This window comes from Lactuca saligna, chromosome 9 (genome assembly GCF_052625555.1).
Source record: "Lactuca saligna cultivar CGN05327 chromosome 9, ASM5262555v1, whole genome shotgun sequence".
Classification (NCBI taxonomy): Eukaryota; Viridiplantae; Streptophyta; class Magnoliopsida; order Asterales; family Asteraceae; genus Lactuca; species Lactuca saligna.
Window position 1 is genome coordinate 80,807,971 of NC_136425.1, and position 25,901 is coordinate 80,833,871.

A 25,901-nucleotide genomic window follows, 5' to 3' on the forward strand; every position below is an offset into this window, starting at 1 on the left:
AGGACGCAGTTGCCCACCTGGAATTCCAACGGTTTCGTTTGTTTATCAACGTAGCTTTTCTGACGGTCTCTAGAGGCTTTCAATCATTCACGAATATGAACGATCTTCTATGACGTTTCCGTATGATCTCCGGACCTGTGAGAGTGTTTTCAGGAATTCATCCTTTAGCTAACTGGTTATTACCCACCTCAGCCCATCATAGAGGGGATCTGCACTTTCGGCCATAGAGGGCCTCAAATGGAGCAACCTTTATGCTCGTGTGGTAACTGTTGTTGTAGGAAAATTCTACAAGGGGTAAATGAGTATCCCATGCTTTCCTAAAGTCGATCACAAAGGCTCGCAACATATCTTCCAAGGTTTGGATAGTCCTTTCACTTTGCTCGTCAGTCTGTGGATGGTAGGATGTACTCATGTCCAGCCTAGTTGCTAGGGAACTTTGTAGCGACTGCCAGAACCTCGAAGTGAAACTACTATCTTTATCCGAGATCATGGATAAGGGAACACCGTGCAGTCGTACAATCTCCCTAATGTAAGCTTCTCAATCTTATATGTTTCTTTGATCGGCAAGAAGTGTGCAGATTTGGTCAATCTATCGATGATGACCCATATGGTATCAAGTCCACCCGTTGTATTGGGTAAATTGGTTATGAAATCCATAGTGATCCGCTCCCACCTCTATTCCGGTATCTCAGACTGTTGTAGTAGACCAGAGGGTTTATGGTATTCGACCTTGACCTTGGCGCAATTAAGGCATTTACTCACGAAGGTAGCAATTTCTGCTTTCATGTTTGGCCACCAGTATAACTTTTTAGGATCCAGATACATCTTATCTGAACCTGGGTGGACAAAATAACGAGTGTTGTGCGCGTCGTTCATGACCAAGTCTCTAAAACCACCGAGTTTCAGGGTCCAGATCCGATCCATGAAATAATAAGCTCCGCCACCCTTAACCTCCAAGTTCTTATCCATCCCTCTCAGGGATTCACCCGCCACATTTTCAGGTTTCAAAGCATCGACCTCAGCCGCCTTAATTTGTGTTGAAAAGTGTGAATAGATAGTCATATTCAATGATTTGAATCTACGACCAGAATATTATTTTTGACTGAGGGCGCCAGCTACTATATTGGCGCTACTCAGATGATAACGAATTTCACATTCGTAATCACTAAGTAGCTCGACCCACCGTCATTGTCTCATGTTGAGCTCCTTCTGGTCGAATATGTGTTGTAGTATTTTGTGGTTTGTAAAGATAGTGCTTTTTGTACAGTACAGGTAGTGTCTTCAAATCTTCAGAGCAAACACAACTGCTACCAGTTCAAGATCGTGGGTCATGTAGTTGACCTCATGTGTCTTTAGCTATCTCGAGGCATAGGCAATGACCTTACCTCGCTGCATCAAATCACATCCGAGCCCTTGATTTGACGCATCACAATAGAAAATGAAGTCTTCTATCCCTTCGGGGAGGGATAGTATTGGTGCGGCGCACAAGGCTCATTTGAGAGTTTGGAATGCTCTCTCCTACTTCTCTTCCCAGTCAAAGGTCACGCCTTCTGGGTCAGTGTTGTAAGAGGCTTTGCAATGCGGGAGAAGTTCTGAATGAAACTGTGTTAGTAGCCAGCGAGGCCTAGAAATTGATAAATTTCTGTAGGCATCTTCGGTACTGACCAGTTCTCAGAGATATCTCATTATGGTAGATAGAGTGTTCTACTAAGTGATATGACATGAAAAAGTTACTAAAGCAAGTAAAATATCGCTATGGAAAGAATGAATAACAACACTTGGAAAGAATTTCTACAATGTATTCGGCTCTGACTAAAATACTCCTATAGTATTTTATTTTTTGATGCAACGATGACTTGTTGTTTGGATAATTGGTAAGTTTTAGGCTTGTTGTACACCCAGTCACTCCCAAGCACATGTTGGTTGTGTCTCGAATGAATATAGTTGATCATGCTATATTGACCCTAGACACGACTACATAATTGCCCAGGTTTAACCGCAGTGTCCAACACCCAATTACTTTTGTTTTGTTCTACTCGTGATTACTGTTTCTGATATTTAGGTATTTTTGTATACTCTTTGTGAAATACTTGTATTTTAAAGTATACTTTTAGTTCAGAGCACTTCGGCCCCTTAGTGTTTATAGTTGTATACCATGTAAGGTTCGGTATACTTAGTTCACTATAAACAAAAGCTCTGATACCAATTTGTCACACCCCGAAGCTGACGACGAAAACGTTCCAGGGCAGAGGACGCCAGGCGTAGTATCACAACCATTTTACATAGTAAGAAAAGTAAAAACAACCATTACATGACATAAGAATATTTACATTTGTTTGAAAGTGGAGAAATACATAGTTTATATATATCAGTATAAACAAAAGTAAAGACGAGACTTCTATATACTCCGTCTTCTCCAAAAGTAAGCGAGATACCTGTTTAACGTGAACCTGAGAATACAAGCAGTTTTAAAAATGTTAGTATAAAGCTGGTGAGTTCATAAGCATGTTTTGTAAGGAAAAACCGGTTACTAAATCTTGTGAAAATACTTCAGTTCCATTGATAAAGATTTTAGTAAATATCGAAAATCATTATTATTGAGTTATGAAATACATATGAATGATTTCCATATGGTAAGAAAACCTTGGTTAACACCAGTAAAAATGGTAGTTTTACTATTCAAGATAAAACCATAAGTTATGTCCTTGAAATACCCTCCAGTAAGTAAGTAGGTAGTTTTATTACATAAATAAAACTATAGAAGAAAGAAAGTAATCCATAAACAAAGTTAGTTTATACGTATTGTGAGTCATATAACCATACTAATTTGACCCATGACCTCCTTGATGTTCTTCAGGAGTTGTACGATTTCCAAAATTTATGACCACAGGCATGCCCGCCTAACTGTAGCTAGCAGTTTAGGTATGGGATTGTCAGTCCCGAATAGATCTATCTACAAATTTCACGCTCTCCCTCCAGGAGACTCTGTTTATACTACCGGAGAGGATTTATTGGTACCCCGTAGGGCATAACGAAAATAAGTCTCACAAGCTAGTATTAACTAGTTCACAGAATATTTAGCTGTTATCAAGTTTCGAAGTCGTTTGGAACATAGTAGAGTATAAATAATTAAACACAAGGTAATTATTTAGTATGATACTCTAGGTTAATAATGGATAAACTAAATGAAATTAGAATATGAAAGCAAGTAACGAAGATCCCAAATTATTCCCATAATAATTTGAATGGTTTGATAAGTTCCCATGTTGTTTAGGAAACTATGTAATTATATTTAGAAAGCGTCCCTTATGCTTTGCATATTACAAAAGGGCAAGGTTGTAGAAAACGCTAGACGTTAGCTAGGCGATTGACTGGGGTCTAGGGATTAATCGGTTAGACGGGGAGTAATTGGGGGATTAATCGGGGTCCATTAATTATTAAAAAAATAATTCAAAATTTTATAAACTGTCAACAGGGGCAATTTGAGAGTTTATCAAATTCAATGCAAATGAAATCATCATTCTTATTGCTGTCCATACATTAAGTGGAATCCTCACTCTTGAATATAAAGGGTATAACAGGTAAAATGAAACCAATTTCACTTCCAAAACACATTGCACATTCATAATCTGCCTCTTAAGACATTGAACTTTAAAACTTAAACTTTAACAAGTGCTATGGGCCAATTGAAGCTTGCATATTCAAGATGTTAGCAGCATCAATAGCCCCCTCTATAGCTCCTGCTCCAATTAAAGTATGGACCTCATCAATAAATAGTATAATTTCATCACTTTATTTGATTTCTTCCATGAGCTTCTTCAATCTTTCCTCAAACTCTCCACGATACTTTATCCCAACAACAAGTAGACCTTTTAATTGAAATTTTGAACTCATGTCACTAGAACATATACAAACAGGAAGTTTGGAACCCACCTTCTTCCCCTCAATTGTTTCTGGAACATCCCCATTTGCAATTCTTTGGGCAAGACCTTCTGCAATAGCAGTCTTTCCAACATCGGGTTCTCCAATGAGGCAGGAATAGTTTTTTGTACATCTTTCTAGAATTTGAGTAACTCTTTCAATTTATGGCTGCCTTCCAACAAGGTTATGGAAAATCGATTTCACAAAGGGTTGTTGAGCGATCGAACTAGAAACAAACCCTGTGTAGATGATAAAGACCGAAACTTTAGAGCTTAAATCGAGTTAAATCGAGCTTAAATCGAGCAGTCTTCACAAATTTGTTGATTAACAACTTAAATCGAGTTTACTAGATAAAATCGAAACTTTACAGGTTAAATCGAGTTTGAAGAACTAACCTGTGTAGATGATAAAGACCGTTGTCGGAAAGAATGGAGGCTCTAACAGCGAAGAAGACGGAGGAGGAGAAACGGGAGGGTGTGATTGGATTTCATGGATTTTGGCTTTTCAAGAGGTGATGGCGACGACGAGGGTGAGCTTCAAGTTCTCCCAACTTTGAGTCGAGAGAAAAAGTGAGAAACGGTTTCACAGAGGACGATGGAATGAGAAGTGAGAACGAACTCTAGCAAATGTTTTTAGTTTTGACAATTTTGCCCCTATTTTTTTTTTTTGAAAATCTGTTGACCAAAGTTGACCAATTAAACCGCCTAGAGCCGATTAGCACCGATTAGACCCGATTAGCTCCGAGTCTGACCAACGTTGACCAACCCCGATTATCTTGAGCGATTACACATAAACGTGATCAGTTGCAGTCCGCCTAACATCTAGGCACTGATTAATCGGTCGCCTAGGCCGATTTTTACAACACTGCAAAAGGGATAAAGGTATCTAAAAAGTTTGATTGAAAATCGTTATAATTACATCAATTTTTTAATTACGAAATTCATAATGATTTGCTTGTATTCCCCCTTGAAAACATGAAAAATTTGGAAAAGTGTAGGGGTATGAACTCACCTGACGTGAATGTGTCGGGTAGGATGCTAGGTGTCAATTTAGGACTTGAACACACGCGAGGATCCTATGTAACATGAGGTGATACATAATTTTATCTAATTAGTCATTAAACCACTAATTTAGCAAGTAAATACACTCTAATGCATGGAAACACTTTATTCAAGTGTTAGGAATGATATGGGTTGCATTTAAGGAGTGTATGGCCTCGTTAAGGAGTTTACTCTTCAAGTGGAATCCTTTAGGGGTGTTTATGGTTTCAAGACCATATCCCCATGAGTTTACGACCATAAACTCATGGGAGTGGTGTTATTGGGTGCTCAAAGGTCTTATCTCACTCAAGGAAGGGTCCTAGGGTTGAATCAAAGGTTATGGAAGTGATTGGGGCTTGAAATTGACCTTAAAAGGAGTTTACGGTTTTTGAAGGCTCCATTGGTGAGCTTATGGTCATAAACACATGAGTTTACAGCCGTAAACTCATGTTTGTCACTTTCTTGCATGTTTTGGTGTTTCTAGGGTAAGCATACAAGGTTCTAGTCACTTATTCAAGCTATAGAAGGTGTTTAAGGGCACTTTAACATCCTAAAAAGGTGTTTACGGTTTGGGACATTACCAAACCGTAAACTCATGTTTACTCTTATTATTTCATGTTTTGGGGTTCTTAGATCATTCATGCAACTTTCTAGGTCATAAGCCAAGCATTGGAAGGGTTTTGGGGCATCAAAACCCCCCCTTTTTGGGTGTTTACGGTTTTGGGATGCTCCCAAACCGTAAACACATGTTCTTGGGGTTTTTGGATGATTAAACCACGAATTTGCAAGTATTTTAGGCTAAACAACAAGCTAGGAAGGTTAACTTACCGTTGTGAAGCTTGAAGGGGGCGTTTCTAGATCGAATCCCAAGTTGTAGAGAGAGAGTAGAGAGAGAAAGTTCTAAGGGTGTGAAAAAGGTTCAAATGGAGACCAATCAAACCTTATATAGCGTTGAGTTCATGGCCAGGTGGGGATCCACCCAATCCCAACATGAAACGGAGTTTACGATTGTACCCGATTAAATGGCCGTAACCCGACTTAGTTGTGAGCTAGAAATTTTTCCGAAAGAAATCGAGGGTATTTCACGTGATTTTATTGCTTTCAGACGCATATGAAATATACAACAATAACCCAAATGGATTTACTTAACTCAAAAATTAACGGAAAACTTTAATAAAAACAACTTTTTATTAACGGAAGTGGATTACATTGAAGGTATAAATTTCGGGTTGTCACATCATCCCCCCGTTAGAGGAAATTTCGTCCCGAAATTTAGAATTAATATACAAATGATGGATTTGGAAAGATATGCGGATATTTCTGTTTCATTGAATCTTCGCACTCCCAAGTGAATTCGGGTCCCCGCTTGGCATTCCAGCGAACCTTCACTATCGGGATGCAGATTTGTTTCGTTCGTTTGATCTCAGGATCCATGATTTCGATTGATTCTTTCATGAAGTGTAGATTCTCGTTGATTTCGATCTCATCAAGAGGGATCCCAAGAGTTTCATTGGATAGACATTTCTTAAGATTAGAGACGTGGAAGACAGGGTGGATGCTGCTAAGTTCTTGAGGTAATCGGAGTTTGTAGGTTATGGGACCGATCCTAGCAAGGATCTCGAAAGGTCCTATGTACCTTGGGTTCAATTTTCCGCGCTTTCCAAAGCGTATCATGCATTTCCAGGGAGAGACCTTCAACAGGACATGATCTTCAACCTGGAATTCCAAGGGTTTTTGTTGTTTATCGGCGCAACTCTTTTGTCTGTCTCGTGAAGCTTTCTGTCATACTTATATTCGAATGATCTTTTTGTTGGTTTTGCGGATGATTTCAGGACCAGTGAGAGTACTGTTAGGGACTCGACCCTTGGCTAGTTGTGTGTCCCCTACCTCGGCCCAGCACAGAGGGGATCTGCACTTGCGACCGTAGAGGGCTTCGAACGGGGCAGCCTTGATACTGGTGTGGTAGCTGTTGTTATATGAGAATTCAACCAAGGGTAAATTAGTGTCCCATGACTTTCCGAAATCGAAGAAACATGCTCTCAACATGTCTTCCAGGGTCTGGATAGTTCTCTCACTCTGCCCATCTGTAGGAGGATGATAAGCTGTACTCATATCCATCTTAGTTCCAAGAGCTTTCTGAAGGGACAACCAAAATCTTGAGGTAAACCTGCTATCTCGATCGGAGATAATGGATACAGGCATACCGTGCAATCGGACTATCTCTTGAATGTAGATTCGTGTGAGTTTTTCCATCTTGAATGTTTCTTTAATCGTTAGGAAGTGAGCGGATTTTGTCAATCGATCGACCATTACCCAAATGGTATCGTTGTCACTCGGAGATTTGGGTAATTTGGTAATTAAATCCATAGAAATGATCTCCCACTTCCACTCAGGTATCTCGGGCTACTGGAGCAGGCCTGAGGGTTTCTGATATTCGACCTTCACCTTCGCGCAAGTCAGACACTTGACCACGAAGGTAGCGATTTCGGCTTTCATGTTTGGCCACCAGTATAGTTTCTTGAGATCCAGGTACATCTTATCCGAACCTGGGTGCACAGAGTATCTATTCTTATGAGCTTTGTTCATGACAACCTCCCTATAACCGCCGAACTGTGGGGTCCAGATTCGGTCCATGAAACAGTAAACTCCGTCACCTGTGATCTCAAGATTTTTATCCATTCCCCTTAAAGCTTCATTCAACACGTTCTCTAGTTTTAGGGATTCCAACTGAGCCTCTCGGATTTGTGCGGATAAGTGGGAATGGATGGTTATTGTCAGTGTCCTTACATTGTGGCCTGAGCTTTCCTTTCAGCTAAGGGCATCTACACCACATTGGCCTTGCCAGGATGGTAGCGGATTTCGCACTCATAGTCATTGAATAGCTCCACCGATCGCTGTTGTCTCATGTTTAAGTCCTTCTGATCAAAGATGTGTTGTAGGCTTTTATGGTCAGTGAAGGTCGTGCACTTGGTTCCGTAGAGATAATGTCTCCAAATCTTCAGTGCGAAGACCACTGCTCCTAACTCCAGTTCATGAGTTGTATATTTTACTTCATGTGTTTTCAGTTGTCTTGAGGCATAAGCAATAACGTTTCCTCACCGCATAATACACAACCTAAGCGCTGATTGGATGCATAGCAGTAGACAACGAAGTCCTCCGTCCCTTCTAGCAGGGATAGGATAGGTGCACTACAAGAGGCTCGCTTCAATATTTTGAATGAAACGTCTTGTTTTTCACTCCAACAAAAGGGAACACCTTTTTGAGTCAGAGTAGTTAGGGGTTTGGCAATTCTAGAAAAATTCTGGATGAATCTACGATAATTGCCGGCGAGACCCAAGAATTGACGGATTTCTATGGGCATCTTTGGGGCCGACCAATTCTCTATCGCCTTGATTTTGGAAGGGTCCATGTGTATTCCCTCCTCGCTTACCACGTAACCTAGGAAAGTTGCCTTCCGAATCCATAATTTACACTTGGAGAATTTTGCGTACAACTTCTCCGATCTAAGTGTTTCCAGTACAAATCTCAAGTGTTGTTTGTGATATTCCTCGCTTTTGGAATAGACAAGTATATTGTCAATCAACACAATAACGAACTTGTCCAGAAAAGGACGACACAACCGGTTCATCAGGTCCATGAACAATGTCGATGCGTTGGTTAGACCAAAGGGCATCACTACAAACTCGTAGTGACCGTATCGAGTCCTGAATGCTGTCTTGGAAACATCACTCTCATGAACTCGCAGTTGATGGTACCTTAATCTAAGGTCTATTTTTGAGAAGTAACTGGCTCCCTGATGTTGATCGAAAAGGTCATCTATTCGAGGAAGAGGATAACGGTTTTTTTGACGGTCAGCTTGTTCAGTTCACGGTAGTCTATACACATCTCAAAGGATCCATCTTTCTTCTTCACAAATAACATCGGGGCTCCCCAGGGTGAGGAACTCGGTCTAATGAACCCTTTGCTGAGTAGCTCATTAAGTTGACTGGATAACTCCTGCATTTCTGCTGGCACTAAGCGATATGGGGACTTCACTACAGCGGTAGCTTCAGGATTAGGTCGATGTGAAACTCGACTTGGTGTTCGGGAGGAATTCCCGGGAGCTCTTCGGGAAAGACATTAGGAAAGTCGCAAACTTCAGGGATGCTGTCAAGGTCTTTAACTTCCTATTTCTCATTGATTACATGAGCTAGGAATGCATAACACTCCTTTCGCAGAAGTTTTTGAGCTTTAATGCATGAAATAATACGAAAGTTGGAGCTAAGTTTATCACCATAGATCATGAGGGTTTTGCCAGAGGAGAGATTGAGACGGATAGCTTTTTCGTAACAATGAATATTAGCATGATTGTGTTGGATATAGTGTCTAAGTCCATTAGTATATTTGGTATGTACTTGACCCGACCCGACCCGGCATGGTCCATTTGGGTTGCATGGCATTGCAATACTTGGATAGACTAAATGAGAGAATATGGAACTTATGATTATTAATATATTATAAGTTCTAATATATTAATAATAGTGTTATTTAATTAGTATTGATCAAGTATTAATCTAGTATTAATTTGGTGATCAAAATGAGACTAATTAAATATATAGGGTTGATTATGACAATCATCAATTCTTTTATGGTGGAGTAATGATCCATGGTTTATGGGTTATGGATGTAACCATTTGGAGCTCCATGGATAGTCCATCGGAGTTACAAACCCATGGGTCATGAGAAATGAAAAGTCATGACAATTATGGGTCTTCTTAATGAAACCCTAATTGTGACACCACTATAAAAGGAACCTTTTGGCTAGCAAAATCATGACCTAGGGTTACTAGAGAGGGCATAACCGATTTTGAGTGCTTGAAGTATTCTCTCAAGTTATTCCAAGTTTTGTGGTGCTGTGTGAAGCATTTGAGGCACAACATTTGGGGTGCTAGGCTCACAAAGTCTTGAAGGAATCCAAGCAACATCAAGGTATGTATTTCTACTAGTTTTATATTTTATTTATTCCCCATGCCATGCTAGTTATGAGATAACCTTGAAAAATAAATTTGCATATATATATATATATATATATATATATATATATATATATATATATATATATATATATATATATATATATATATATATATATATATATATATATATAGAAAACATAGATTCAAGGTTATTACGGTTGCATATACACTTAGGAAGTGTTAAAATGCTCAAAACCCATTAGTGGTATCAAGGTATAGGATTGTTTTCTGTATACTTGATGCAAAACTGCTTGAAAATCGAAAAATCTGCTCACTAACGACTGCACTCGTCGAGTTCATGGGGAGGACTCGCCGAGTCCATGAACAAATTCATCCTACTCGTTAAGTAGGATAATTCACTCGACGAGTAGGAGCGCGCTGGGCAGTTTTTCGTGTTTTGTTGTTAGAAATGGATTAAAATCATTATCCCAATCTGTTTTGGACTTTTAAAATCTGTTTTTCAAAATGATAATGATTATATTAACCCATTTTACATGGCTTTTATCAATTTTCATAGGAATTATGTGTAACCTGCATGTGTGTTTAATTCATGATCTTAATGGCAATGATGGTGTCCATAACTTGTCCTCAAGTTATGGATAACCAAAAGTCACTTCTTTAAATTGTAATTAAAGAACTAAAGAGGTTTCATAAAATGAAGAGTCTTCATTTTTATGAACCATTAAAACTCATAAGTTACAAATTGAAGAGACTTGGAATAGTTTCAATTCTTGCCCTCAAGTTTTGGAATTTGAAAAAGTCTTACACTTTAATTCCAAATTAAACCTTAGATTTTTAAAAAGTTTAAAAATCAACACTTATACTATTATTATAATTTTATTATATAGATATGTATAAGAATATGTCATTCTTACCGTTAGTAGGCCTCATTCACGAAGCCGGTCTATAAGGGGGTATAAGGTTGTTGCCTATAAAATGTTGACTTAATGGGTGTCCACTCTCACCCACCGCTTCCTTGATCGGTGGAGAGTCGTTAGCCGAACGGGTAGGATACGAATTTAAATTCTCATTAAAAGTATAATGAATTATAAAGTAACTATACATTATAAATTCCCAATCTTAGTTACTTTAGGAAAATGTGAATTTGGTGCTAGCCCATAGAATTACACTTTGTACGTTACCAAGTTGTTAGTGGAGCGTGTGTGGTTAACCGGCACACTAACTTGGACTAGTAAGAGTGGAAAAGGGTAACTTGACTTTATTATAGATCGTTGGAGCATGTGTGGTTAACCGGCACATCGATTAGGTAATATTGTTAAGGGTACCAAGTCAATTTGTATGGTTATTCACACCTTGTTTGTCATCCTCAACATCCCAGTCACAAACTTGAGAGGGCACATTCGAGATTCAAACATGCCATTGAAAAGTTCAATGTATCTCAAAAGATCTAGGAGTTTCAAAACCATAAAACCTAATAATAAAATATTTCGTTTTTATGGTGGAAATTGGTAAATCGTCATTACCTACCTTCAAATATTTTATAGTGTGGATTACGACATCCCTCTTCCACCTATAAATAGTTTGTTGGATCCTAGCCTTAATATTTCATTTGGGTGACTTATTAAGGACTCTTAATCTAATGAAACTTATCTTCCTTTTATTCCAGATGTCTTCCAATAACGCTGCTGGCTCAAACCTGACAGGCTCCTTTTCCCTAATGAACTTGTGCGGTAAGGTTATCTTTGATGGATCCAACTTTAACGAGTGGATCAGAAACATCAGGATGATTACCCGCTATGAGGACAAAGAATATGTCCTTGACAGGGAGCTTAAGGTTGTTATTGAAGCCACTACTACTGCAGAAGAGCTTGCGATGTTCATTGCACATGAAAAGGATGCCACCAAGGTGTCCTGCATCATGATGGCCACAATGACTCCGGAACTCCAAATATCTTATGAAGATTTCTACCCTTATGAGATGCACCTAGATCAGATGGAAAGGTACCATCAGAGCGCACGTCAAGAGAGGTATGAAATCATTTCCTTCATGATAACCGCAAGGATGAAGGATGGTGAACCCATCACCGGTCACTTGTAGAAGATGTAGAGGTTCGTTGACCGGTTGCTAAAGCTCAATGTTGACTTCCCTGAGGAATTGGCGATTGACACCATTCTCCATTCCTTACCTCCAAGTTATGATCACTTTCGTATGACTTATCATATGAACAAGGAGGAAGTCACACTTAGCAAACTTCAAGGACTCTTAAGGACAGCTGAAAATGGCCTTAAGGGTAAAGCGGTTGCTACTTCTACTCCTTTAACAACCCCTGTTCTTGCAATTTGGTAAGGGAAGGGTAAGAAGAGGAAAAACCCTTCGAAGGGTACCAAGGGTAAGACTCTTGATGGTTCCTCTTCAAATGGGACAAAGAAAGGTCCCATTACTCCTTCTTCGAACCCAAAAGAAGCACAATGCTTCTATTACCAGGATAAGGGACACTTCAAACGAAGCTGCCCCAAATATATGCAAGATGTAAAGGATGGGAAAGTTAAACCCACCCATGCAGGGTGTGGTATTCACATTTGTACTGATTTAAAGGCACTAAAAAGAAGTGAGCAAGTGGAGCACGGGAAGATAAACTTAGTCATGGGCAACAGGAAAGCATCACCTGTTACCAAGATAGGAGTTTATTCTTTATTGCTTAATAATGGGTTAATGTTAGATTTGAATAAGTGTTGTTACTCGCCCGAAATGGAGAGAAATATTATTTCTTTTCATGGCTTGTACAAACAAGGTTTTACATTTTCATTTGACAATAAAAATGGTGTCACACCCCCAAACCAAGGATGGCGGAAACGTGCGGGGGTGGAGGACTTCATGTAGAGTATCACAACAACGAGTATAATAGTGCTCAAAATAAATACAACCATCACAAATACAATTGAAAAAGTTACATCAAAGTACATGTTTACATGATTCACATCAATTATATTATGATACAGAATGAACTGTTTGACGAATTATCGTCCCATCCTCAAAACGTTGTTGATTTCCTGTTTCACTGAATTCCTGAGAATACAAGTAGTTTTGAAAAGTGTCAACATAAAGGTTGGTGAGTTCAAAAGAGATGTCGTTAGAGAAGTAAACCGTTTTCCTTGTAAAAGCACTAGAATATGTATCCAGAAAATCCGATATTTTCTTTAAAATCTATGTCATGTAGTCTTATAACCGAAGACCAAAATGTATAAGTAACCTCTCTTACTAATAGAAAATGGTATGTATTTAAATCGACATAAAATGCGCTTGAATTAAATAAAATTCCCGTAAATTCTTATGTTTGTTAATACTTTATGTATATGTAGTCCTAAATCCCAGGACCGAGAAATAACAAGTATTGGCCATACTTAAAGGTATAAATGTGGTTTCAAATGATGTGTAGTCATAATTACCAAAACCGAAAGTGTACAGTAATATCTGTACCCATTGAGATAAAAAATGATTTTAAATCGACATAAAACCCATTTAGGTTTTATAAAAATCCCGTAAACTTTATGTATTGTTATATCCCTATGTGAGTCGCTATAATCATACTATGACTGAATGAACCTGCCATGACGTTTCTCAGGCGTCGCAAAACTGAAATGACATTTGTCATTTGTAGACCTGCAGGTCCCACTGTATCTAGCAGCAAGGTGTGGGGTGTCAAACCCAATATAGATCTATATACAACTATCACGTTCTCCCTCCAGGAGACTTTGATTATAACTACCAGGAATTATATCCCGCACTCGGACGTACGGGAAGAGAGTGTCTCACAATTTAGGTTAACAGGTTTACGTGTAGTGTGCGTGAGTGTAAAACTTTTATGTATGATTGTACCCTTTTTGTACGTGTGTGTTATGTGATGTATCATAAACTATAACTATTATAGTTTATCCAAAACATTTGTAATATATAAGAACTCGTTTATGAAAATGCATTAGTATTATGAATCTATTAAACTATGCTTATTATAGCTTAATATACGTGTTCTAAATGAATGAATAATCTTATCATGAATGACTTAGTTTTAGTTTATGATGATAAACTAACAAGGAAACACATTCAATAATTAGAACTTATGATTATACTCTTTGCTCAACATAATACAAAGTGTTATGTAATTTATATGTTGTTCACTAACTTTAACCTTTCTGCGCTGTTTTAGAAAAATCATAAGAAGTTGAAAACTGAATCCGTAAATTACGAGAGTTACCAAAATGTGTCTAATTTACTCATAATTTTTATAATTATTTTTAATGACCTCCAACTTGGGTGAAAAAGTCCATAATCACAGACTGGTCTGGATTGGTGTTTGAAATGATAGGCAGTTTTGTAAAAATCACCATAAATTGTAGAAAAAACGTATGGAGATGTGCAAGTAGTCATTTTAAAGCTATGAACTTGAACTATTTGCAACTTGTACAGGTTTGAATAAAAAATGTTTAAGTTGCCCAAAAAAGTCCGTGAATGGAGTTGAACTTTTCTGATGAAGGCTGTTAGAAAAGTTTAGTTATGTTCTTGGTGTTTTAACTTGTATCCCCCCCCCCCCCCCCCCCCCAAAAAAAAAAAAAAAACTTGAGAAAACATGAAAATGTAGGGGTATGAACTCACCTTAAGTGATTTCAGAAGATGATTGTTGAAGAATGGAAGTATTTAACTCAAGAACACTTGGAGATGCCTTGACGATTTTCGAGAATCTAACATCATAGTTATGGAGTTTGTGTAAGCAATCAATGATTTGATTAGAATGAAGTGCAATAATCACAAGGAGGATGAATTATAATTACCAAGAGTGGAAGAACACTTGATGATCAGCCTTGGAATCTCAAATTAGAGAGAAAAGTTTGAGAGAAAAGTTGAGTTGGATCCTTGGTGAAATGAGAGCATTCGAAAGAAAATGAGGAGAGAGGATGAATGTACAACTCTCAAAAACGTGGGAAATGGTGATAATTGAGTGGAAAGGAAATTGATGTGACCTAGGTAAGGTGGGGAGGTGTTGCTGGTCATAGAGTGGGTGTGGGAGTGGTTGCTTGTGTCATAAGGTAAAGCAAAGTCAACACTCCACCTCTTTGTACTTTACCCACTAGCTTTTATTATTTAAATAAAGATTTTCAAGAAAATATGATTAAATTGTGAATATTTAGGGTTCATTATGTTAAAATATGATTTTGGGTGAAAATCACGCGTTAAAATAATTAAAAACGGGCCTTAAACGCAAAACTAGACGAAAACCAGGAGAAAAAGCACTTCCAGCGAGACCTCTCGGTCCTAGGCGAGGTTCGGGTTCTGCAGATGCTCGGTCCTCTTGGTTTCGGTTCTTAGCAAGTTCGGTCCCTATAGGGACCTTCGGTTCTAAGAGGCTTCGGCCCTAATAAGAGGGTTTCGGGTCCTTAAGCCTATTTTACTCGTTTTTACCCCGTTTTAAGCCGTTTTTGACCCGGTTAAGGGTCGGAATGACCTGAATGACTTCAAAAAGTTATGAAAACTTTTGAGAGAGAGTTAGGAGAGATTTGGGAGAGGTTTCTCATTCTTGGAGAGATTTCTCATACAAAGAGAGATTTGGGAGAGATTTCACATACTTGGAGAGATTTCTCATACAAAGAGATATTTAGGAGAGATTTCACATACTTGGAGAGATTTCTCATTCAAAGAGATATTTGGAAGAGATTTCATATAGTTGGAGAGATTTCTCATTCAAAGAGATATTTGGGAGAGGTTTCACATACTTGGAGAGATTTCTCATACAAAGAGATGTTTGGGAGAGATTTCACATACTTGGAGAGATTTCTCATACAAAGAGATATTTGGGAGAGATTTCATATACTTGGATAGATTTGGGAGAGATTCTTGATAAGAAGAGATAGAGTGAAAACGATTGAGAGAGGTTTCATGTGTGGCATTTGTGAGTGTCCGGCTTCACAATGCAAGGTTCGTAAGCCCTGTTAAGCCTTGTTTAAGGATCTTACACACTCCCGATAAGTATGCAACATTGTTTTATCGGTTTGGCTCGCCACGTACCACAGTTTTAGGTTAAGGAGATCTAGATGTTCGCACTTTTTGATTTATGATCTCTCATTAGAATAGAGAGTTGTGTAGAAATTTCATAATGTAAATTCTAGTACCCACGGGCAAATTGAGTCAAACGGTTTGACTTGTTGACTTTAATTGACTTTGACTTGACCGAAAATTGATGGTTGTCACATCATCCCCCCGTTAGAGGGAATTTCGTCCCGAAATTTGAATTTAGGCAAGGAGTAGGCATGAACAATCGAGCCAAGAAGTGAGGATACTTCCTAATCAACTACTTCTCGCGCTCCCAAGTGACTCTAGGTCCTTGGTTAGTATTCCAACAAACTTTCACTAATGGGAGGCGGCGTTGCTGCGTTCGCTTAACCTCTCGGTCCATGGTCACTATGGTTCTTCCAAGAAGGTGAGGCTCTTGTGGAACTCGATCTCATTGAGGGGGATTGCAAGAGTCTCGTTGGATAGATAGTTTTGTAAGTTTGGGACGTGTCGGGTAGAATGTACTTTACCAAGCTCGCGGGAGTAAATGGAAGTAGCGAGTTACCGGGCTGATTCTGACAAGAATCTCGAATGGCATAATTATCTGGGATATTGGCTTTCCATGCTTTCCGAAACGTACTAAGCCTTCCCAGAGTGAGGCTTCCAGAGGAATTTGGTTTCTTAATATGGAGTTCTAAAGGTTTCTCCCTCTTGCTTCTCTTCCCGGTCAAGGGTTGCTCCCTTTAGGGTCAAAGTTGGGAGGGGGTTCCACATTTTACGAGAAGTTCCAAAGGAACTAAGACGGTAGGTTAGCGAGACCCAGAATTTTGGCGTATTCTAGCTATCGTCTTTGGTGCGGACTGTTTCTCAATGGTTTTGATCAATTGAAAGGGTCCTTATGAATTTCCACCTCGATAATGATGTGTCTTAGGAATTAGACTCCTCAATTCCAATACTCGTATCTAGAGAAGTTCGGGTAATACTTATCTGATCGTATTGCTTCCGTGGTTTGTTTTAGCTGCTATCCTTGGTTTCCTTCTTACTACGAGGGTAGATAAGCAAGTCATTTGTAATGACAATGATGAACTGATCCTAGTAAGAATGGCATATTCTATTTATTACGTTAATGAATTCTACGAGTGGGTTTGGTCCTATCTGAGGGTTATCACTACGAACTTTCAGTGTCCGCATCGAAATTGGACGATTGTTCTCGGAAATCCTTCTTCAATACTCGTGACTGGTGATATTCAGATCTCAGGTCCAATTCCTGGTGGGTACCTCGTTCCTTGCGGTTGGTCGGCCTATTCGTCTATGCGAGGCAGATAGTAAAGGTCTCTACTGGAGATATTGTCGGGGCCTCTGAAATCTATGGAATTACGAGAAATTTGCTTTTCTATTTGACGAATATGACCAGAGTTTTCCAGGGTTAGAAGTTTGGTTCTTCAATTTCATTGTTGAGTAGTTCGACAGGTTTGACATGAAAGTTCTTGTAGCTCGGTAATAAGCATGTGGGTTTGGTTTACACGACTAGGCCTTTTCGGATGGTAGGACATTCACTCGTCCTTCTAAGCTGATGGGTTTTAGGTAAAACAAATAAACTAGAAAACAATTCCTAAGTTCACATGCAACCTACTTTGGATCTATGTTTTATCTATTGAACATACAACTTTGAATTGCAAAACAAGAACCCTAGAGGAGAGAGGTTAATTTCAAAATTAACAAACTAGGGTTTAGTAATTACATACCTTTCAATTATTATAGTAAACAATTGATAACTTCCTTGATCTTGATCTTGATCTTCTTGGAAGCTTAGCACCACAAGTGTAATGCCTCTAATGGAATCACACCCAAACTAGCAAGTAGGAAAGTAGAAGGAGAGAGAGGGAGTATGCAATTTTCGGCCCTAAGGGTTTCTTCCAAAGAAAGAGTGACCAAAATGTGAACCAGGAGGCTCCTTATATAGTTGAGGGATCTAGGGTTTAGGAAAAACCCTAATGCTCCTTGCTTAGGGCCTAAGCAAACCCAAGGGCCTTATCCAAGCCCCCTTGGATGAAATCCTTAGGCTTTCCCCTATAGATTTCGTCCACCTCCTTCCAAAGAGGTTCTGGAGCCTTCCACTCAACTATCTGATAATTGCAAACTAGTCCCTACACTTTATAATTAATTATTTTAACCCCAAAATTAATTCTAATTAATTTCTGGCTAACAATTAATTAAACAAAATGATTTCTTATTAATATATTAATATTTTAACATATTAATAAATTCATTTATATTAATTTATTAATCTTATAATAAATTAATATCTCTCCTTTCATAATTTCCTTATCTGGTTGCTAGGTTTGAGGGCAACCCAAAAGGACGGTGTTGCTATCAATTCAAGTACATACCAATTATAGTTATGGGCTTAGACACCTAATCCAACATGAGCAACCTTGGCCGGAAGTTCATGGCAGGACTCGCACCTGGTTGTATCCGTCCCAAGCTCCCGTGCTTGAACCTTGTCTATTGTATGCATGACATTCCCGAAAGGTCTCTTGTAAATACTTGTGATACGGTTTCGGGAAGTATAACACTCCTCTGGTGTGTGTTTTGGAGTTTCATAGCGAGAGATGACCCAGAGGTCCGTGCTGGATGTTTATGAGAGACGAGGGTTTCGATATTCGGGGGGTTAGGCGAAGGGTCCTTTTGTAGTCGTTAAATCTGGAAGATGAGGGCTACATCAACCAAAATTGGATAACGACAATAATATATTTTTTTTAGATAAGATGAGTTAAGTTGTATTTGTAAGAAGAGATCACTAGAGTGATAGGGTATCTTGTGTTTCTGTTCCGTGTGTTCAGTTTTGTTTGATGTTATGATTACTATAGGTGGTTCATACCACAATGTCTAGCATTGGTAGTGGGTGTGTTTCAATAGCCAGTAATGATACTTGATATCATGATTCCTGACAGGTCTCCTTACGATCGAGCAGTATACGAACGTCGTATGTAAGTTGATATCGGTGAAATCGTCGAGTGGGTGACCCCACTCAACCCCTAATACTAGACGTGGAATAGGAGTCAGGATGGAATCATTTGTTTCAAGACTTTAGTATTTTGATTATAATTAATCCCGATGTATGGACAAGGTCATCACAACTTACAGGTAATGATCCTAAGGTCATATATGAATTTCTTTGGTTTGATTTGTATGAGAGAGAATATTTTAGCTACTTTTTAGAAGGAAGGTTACTTTAGTAAGCATACCAAATTCATTACAAACATATAGTACTTAAACGTTTTGTCATTGGGAACATTACAAAAGTCATAACATGGTTCCCTTGCTACTCCTATTGGTGTGTTCATTACACTCCTCCTGCCCCTTCGTCATTCTTCTCAATTCGACATTCTCTCTTGAACTGTCCCGTTTCACCGCATAGGTGGCATACTGGGCCTACCTTGGTGCAGGTGATTGAAAGGAGGTGATGGGCCAGGGCCTTACAGAAACGGATGGTATGCCCTGTGACATCCCCAAAATCACGGCCAGAAAAGACCGGTTTGTTTATGCTTTGTTTAAAAATCAGAGTAACATTTTAAATGAAAGTTTTGCGGAATTTGTCCCAAAACAAAATATGATAAAGATTTATCAAAAGCATTTCCGTAGAAATGTATTTCATTAAAAGACTTGGGATGTCATGTTCGTACAGATCAAAAGCATAAACAATACAATATAAGCCTTACTACATTATTTCATATCTATAGGCCTATATCCGTAATCCCTCGTCCAACATCATATCTATGCTCAAGCGCCACTACCTGTAATACATAAAACTGAGTGGGTCAGGCTTGGGAGCCTGGTGAGCACATAGGGTTTTCAACCCACAATAAATAAGTTTATTAACTTCATTAAATTAAACAAACCCGATTACCCGTTCCCGTTATCCTCACATTACGTCCCTAAGCATCTATCATAAGGGACCTATCCTAAGGATTATCATCGGGACGGACACTACTGCTAAGGGGATTCCTCAACAATAAATGTCCTTAAGGCAACCATGTGGGGGATGGAGTACATCTGGTGAGCACACAGTTCAAATAAACACACAGTTCGAATAAACACTTACAGGTTGCGAGCCTGCTAGTGTTCCACTGGACTGTCTAGAATAGTCCGTGGTCGTCATCTATACTCCACTAGATGACTATATCATCAATAACATCTATAACGAGGCCTCTCATTATTTCATTTTATCACACAACAACTAATACATCTACCCATGTTTTACCCCAACATTTTCGTAGATATAAAATAAATATACAGTTTAAATCTTTGAAAACATGTATAAAAATGTTCATCTAGCATAGATAGCAAGTATTCAGGTAATATGCACACATAGCACGTAATTTATATAAAATACTTCATATCTATGTGTAAGCTGAAAGTAACTATGCACTCACTTGATTAGGTGGTGACTCAGCACTCGGACAGGGCTTCGATACTCTCAAAACGATATTTCTTCGATAAAACCTAGTATCGATACCACTAGGGTTTAGTCTAATGATAATCGCGACTAATTAATAGTCTAGCTATTATTACTATTATATAAGCTTTAAATAACACTCAATATAACTCATAATAATAGCCCAAATAATTGTTTTAAGGTCCTAATAATGTTACTATAATTAAATAAAAGCTATATTAAATATAGTATAGGCATAACTCACTTACAATGGGTTTTTATTAAAAACCGAGCTTCGTTGGAGCAGCGTTTCCGAGCCGAAAGCTTTTCTTCTCGGAGCCGTCGGGCGCTCCGGGGCTTTCTTCTCGTGATAGGGAGGTTCCCTAGACTTGGGAGGGGTTTAGGGAGGCTAGAGAGAAGTTAGAGAGAGAAAGAGAGGCTTATGGTGTGAAGAAAATATGAGGAGTTCACCCTTGTATTTATAGGAGTTTTATAGTAAAGTAGCCTCTAAGCTTCGTCCGTAACTTTTTCATACGAGCTCCGTTTTTGTCTGTCTTTTTACCGTTGAGATCCTATTAATGAGATCTTCAACTTTCGTTTAGACCTCGTTAGCTAATTCTCATTCTATCTCGGATTTACAAAACTGTATCGAATTCGCCGCGCTCGAAAAGTAGGGTCTAAGCTTCGTCCATATCTTTCGCATACGAGCTCTATTATCAACGTTCTTTATATCTACGCATTGGTATTTACGAGTACTACCACATTCATTTAGATCCCATCGGCTAAAAATCGACCGATCTAAAATTCAGATTTCGGGCTGTGCACTTCTATGCTAAATCTTAGAAAAATCATAACTTCCTCATACGAAGTCAGATTTGGGCGTTCTTTTTATCGATGTTCTTAGTTTAACATATTCTACGAATTTTGTTTAGAGCGCTAAGGCTAAATCTCGCTCTATTGTAAATTCACTATTTACACTTCCCGGTATCGTGCCGGTTCTGTCGCGAAACTTCGACGGGTCATAACTTCTTCGTTATAACTCGGATTTCGGCGTTCTTTATATGTACGGAAACCATGAGACATATTCTACAACTTTATATGGAGATATCGGGATTATCTCACACTTTAATTTTTGACGCTCATTTTTATTCTTTAGTAATTATACATTTATAATTAAATAATAAACATATAAACACATAATTCACATAATACTCAAATATTTCATATTTATTACTTCAAAAAGATTTATAATAGTTGACCTAGACTATTACATTGACAAAAATGCTTAGTCCTGAAACCCGGGCGTTACAATTCTCTCCCCCTTAGGATGATTCCGTCCCGGAATCATGCATCAGCAAACAGATGTGGATAGCGACTCATCATGTCATCCTCTGTTTCCCAAGTGAGATTCGGCCCATTCGAATGTTTCCATCGGACTAGCACTAAGTCGACCATCTTGCGTCGTAACTTCTTAGTCTTGCAGTCAACAATTGCCTCGGGCTCTTCGATCAGCCTTTTATTCTCATCCATCCTTAACTCTGAGATTGGAATTATGTCGGGAACATCTCCCATGAATTTCCTCAAATAACACACATGGAAGGTGTTATGAATACCATTGAGTTCTTCGGGCAATTCCATCTTGTAAGCTTGGTTCCCAATCTTCTGAAGAACTTTGAATGGTCCAATAAACCTTGGACTCAACTTTCCTCGTTTCCCAAATCGTATAAGTCCCTTCCACGGTGAGACTTTAAGCAAAACGGAATCCCCAACTTCGAAGGTTACCGGTCGTCTTTTCTTGTCGGCATAGCTCTTCTGATGATCCTGAGCTGCTAACATTCTTTCCCTAATCACCTTCAATTTCTCAGCAGTCTCATGGACTATCTCGGGGCCCATAAACTGCTTCTCTCCGGCTTCAAGCCAACAAGACGGCGTACGACACTTTTGTGCATACAAGGCTTGGTAAGGTGCCATCTTGATGCTCGAGTGAAAACTATTATTGTAGGAAAATTCTACTAGAGGTAAGTGCTCGTCCCAATTCCCTTGGAATTCGAGGGTACATGCTCTCAACATATCTTCCAACATCTGAATCGTTCTTTCGCTCTGACCATCGGTTTGTGGATGGTAAGCAGTACTCAAACATAATTTCGTACCCAATTCCTCTTGCAGACTCCTCCAAAACCTCGACGTGAAACGACTATCACGATCTGACACAATCGTAAGAGGGACACCGTGAAGTCTTACAATTTCCTTCACGTAAGCATTTGCGAGCTTATCCATAGACCACTTCTCGTTGGCTGCTATGAAGTGTGCACTCTTGGTGAAACGATCCACGACTACCCAAATCATGTCGTGACCATTCTTCGTTCTGGGCAGTTTAGTCACAAAATCCACGGTGATGTCTTCCCATTTACCCATGGGTACAGGTAAGGGTTCTAAACTCCCATACGGTTTCTGATGTTGTGCCTTCACCCTCGCACATGTTACGCACTCGGCCACGTACTTCGCAACATCGAGCTTCATCGTCGGCCACCAGTAGTAGGGTTTTAGGCCCCTATACATTTTAGTGCTACCGGGATGAATTGAGTACATGGTCTTATGTGCTTCTTCCATTAGAAGATCTCTTATTCCTCCCGTCTTAGGTACCCAAATTCGATCTTGGAATACCCTCAGTCCTCGACTGTTCGTACCGAACACTAACGTTTTTCCCAAACGTTCTTCCTTTCAGTCATTCTTTTCTAAGGCTTCTTCTTGAGCTTTCCTGATACCTTCCACAATCGTCGAGACGACTTCAATTCTTGACGCTCTTGGCCTTTTCCTTTCAAGATTGACTTTCCGACTGAGAGCATCAGCAACAATATTTGCTTTACCTGGGTGGTAAAGTATCTCACAATCATAGTCCTTGAGAAGTTCTAGCCAGCGTCGTTGCCTCATGTTCAACTCCTTCTGATTAAAGAGATATTGGAGACTCTTATGATCAGTGAAGAGCTTGCACTTCGTGCCATAGAGGTAATGCCTCCATATTTTTAAGGCAAATACTACCGCTGCCAACTCCAGATCATAAGTGGGGCAGTTCTTTTCGTGCTCTTTCAATTGTCGAGATGCGTATGCTATCACCTTTTCTCTTTGGGTCAGAACACAACCCAACCCGACTCTAGATGCATCACTATAAACCGCGAAATCTTCGACTCCATCGGGTAGAGAAAGTATCGGTGCTTCACATAACTTCTTTTTTAGCTTCTCAAACGCCTCATCGTGTTTCTCACTCCATGTATACGCAGCTCCTTTATGGGTTAAAGCTGTTAATGGAGCAGCTATCGAAGAAAAGCCTTGGATAAATCGTCGGTAATATCCGGCTAATCCTAGAAAGCTTCGAATCTCCATGGGACTCTTTGGACGTTCCCACTTCATTACAGCCTCGATCTTGGCGGGGTCAACCATTATTCCCTCCTGGTTAACAACATGACCCAAGAATTGGACTTCCCGTATCCAAAAGTCGCATTTGGAGAACTTTGCAAAAAGCTTCCCCTTCTTTAACACCTCCAACACTTCTCGTAGATGCTTGCCATGCTCCTCCTGGCTTTTCGAGTAGATGAGAATGTCATCGATGAACACTATCACAAATTTATCGAGGAATGGTTTACAAACCCTATTCATCAAATCCATGAATGCTGCGGGAGCATTGGTTAGTCCGAATGACATAACCAAGAACTCGTAGTGTCCATATCTTGTTCTGAATGCAGTCTTCTCAATATCCTGCTCTCTCACCTTCAGTTGATGATATCCTGACCTAAGATCGATCTTTGAGAAGTAGCTCGAACCTTGCAGCTGATCGAATAGGTCATCAATCCTCGGCAATGGATACTTGTTCTTCACCGTTGCCTTATTCAGCTCTCGGTAGTCTATGCACATCCTCATGCTTCCGTCCTTCTTCTTCACGAATAACACCGGAGCTCCCCAGGGTGATGAACTAGGTCGAATGAAACCGCTGTCCAACAGCTCCTGAAGTTGCATCATGAGCTCCTTCATCTCCGTCGGTGCTAATCGGTAAGGTGCCTTTGCTATCGGTGTTGTTCCTGGTAACAAGTCTATACGAAACTCCACTTGTCTATCAGGTGGTAATCCGGGAAGATCTTCTGGAAAGACTTCCGGATAATCGCACACAATCGGTATATTCTGCACCTCTTTCTTTTCTTTCTTAGCATCGATTACGAATGCCAAGTACGATGCACATCCCTTGGACAAACATTTCCTGGCTTTCATCAGGGAGATGATTCCAAAATTCACTCTGCGTTTGTCCCCGTACACCATAAATGATTCCTTTTCGGGTGGGTTTATCCTAACTATCTTCTTTCGGCATAATATCTCGGCATCGTTGGCGCTAAGCCAATCCATACCCAAAACGATGTCGAACCCGTTTAACTCTATGAGTAATAGTTCCTCGTGGAATTCATTTCCGTTTAGGTCAATGACGATGTTCCTAATACGATTACTAACAGGTACGAATTTACCACTGGCAACTTCTACAATCAGGGCATTATCTAGTTTTTCTACAGTCAATGCTAATCTTCCACCAAATTTATGCGACACAAAGGAGTAATTGGCTCCGGAATCAAATAGTATATTTGCAGGCAAACCATTTACAAGAAAGGTACCTGAAGCGACGTCTGCTGCCTCCTTCGCAGCCTTGAGCGTCATCTGGAAGGCTCTCGCCTTCGGCTTCGGTGGTATGTTGGGTCTTCCCGCATCTTTCTTCTTTGGGTAATCCTTAACAATATGTCCTTCTTCACGACACTCGTAGCACACCCTCTTGTTGGTGGTGCACTCATTGGCATAGTGCCCCGTTTTCCCACACTTGTAGCAGGTTACTTCCTCGCCACATTTTCCCGAGTGCTTCTTCTTGCACTTCTCGCACCATTTAAATTCATTTCCTCCCCCGAACTTCCTTGAACCGAACTTGCTCTTCTTTTTGTTGGGTTGAGCAGACCCTTCAAATTTCCTCTTCTTGCCAACCTCAACTTTGCTGACAGCTCTTACCTTAATCATATCCTCCACAGACTTGGCAGCCCAGATAGCTGCCTCCAAAGTAGGTGCCTGACGCACTGGCACCGCGTACTCCCATCGTAATCCCTTTGCGTACTTATCAATTTTTTTCAGCTCATCCGGAACAAGACGCAAGGCAAACTCCATCTTTTCTGTGAAGTTGTTCGTGTATTCATTGATTGACATGCTTCCCTTCTTCAGGGTTAGAAACTGGTTCTCTAGCTTGAGCAGGTTTTGAGCTGAGCAGTACTTTCATTTGAATTGCACCAGAAATTCTACCCATGTCAGTTGCAGGGGCTTGTTGGGGCTTAAAGTCTTCCCCAAGGTATTCCACCAACGTACAGCGCCTCCTCGAAACTGACGCACTGCAAACGTGGTCTGTAGCTTTCCTCTGCAACCGCATGTCATGAAAGCTAACTCCATTTCCGAGATCCAATCCAAGA

At 39.6% G+C, this 25,901-nt stretch overlaps 1 long non-coding RNA gene across 1 annotated transcript; it reads right to left on the reverse strand.

Moving 5' to 3' along the window:
• Positions 1 to 3,434: 3,434 nt before the first annotated feature.
• Positions 3,435 to 4,537, reverse strand: LOC145017367 (uncharacterized). Its single transcript, XR_013666483.1, has 2 exons — positions 4,317 to 4,537; positions 3,435 to 4,160 (listed from the first exon to the last, which is right to left on the reverse strand). It is a non-coding gene; the product is annotated as an uncharacterized LOC145017367 (long non-coding RNA).
• Positions 4,538 to 25,901: the final 21,364 nt, after the last annotated feature.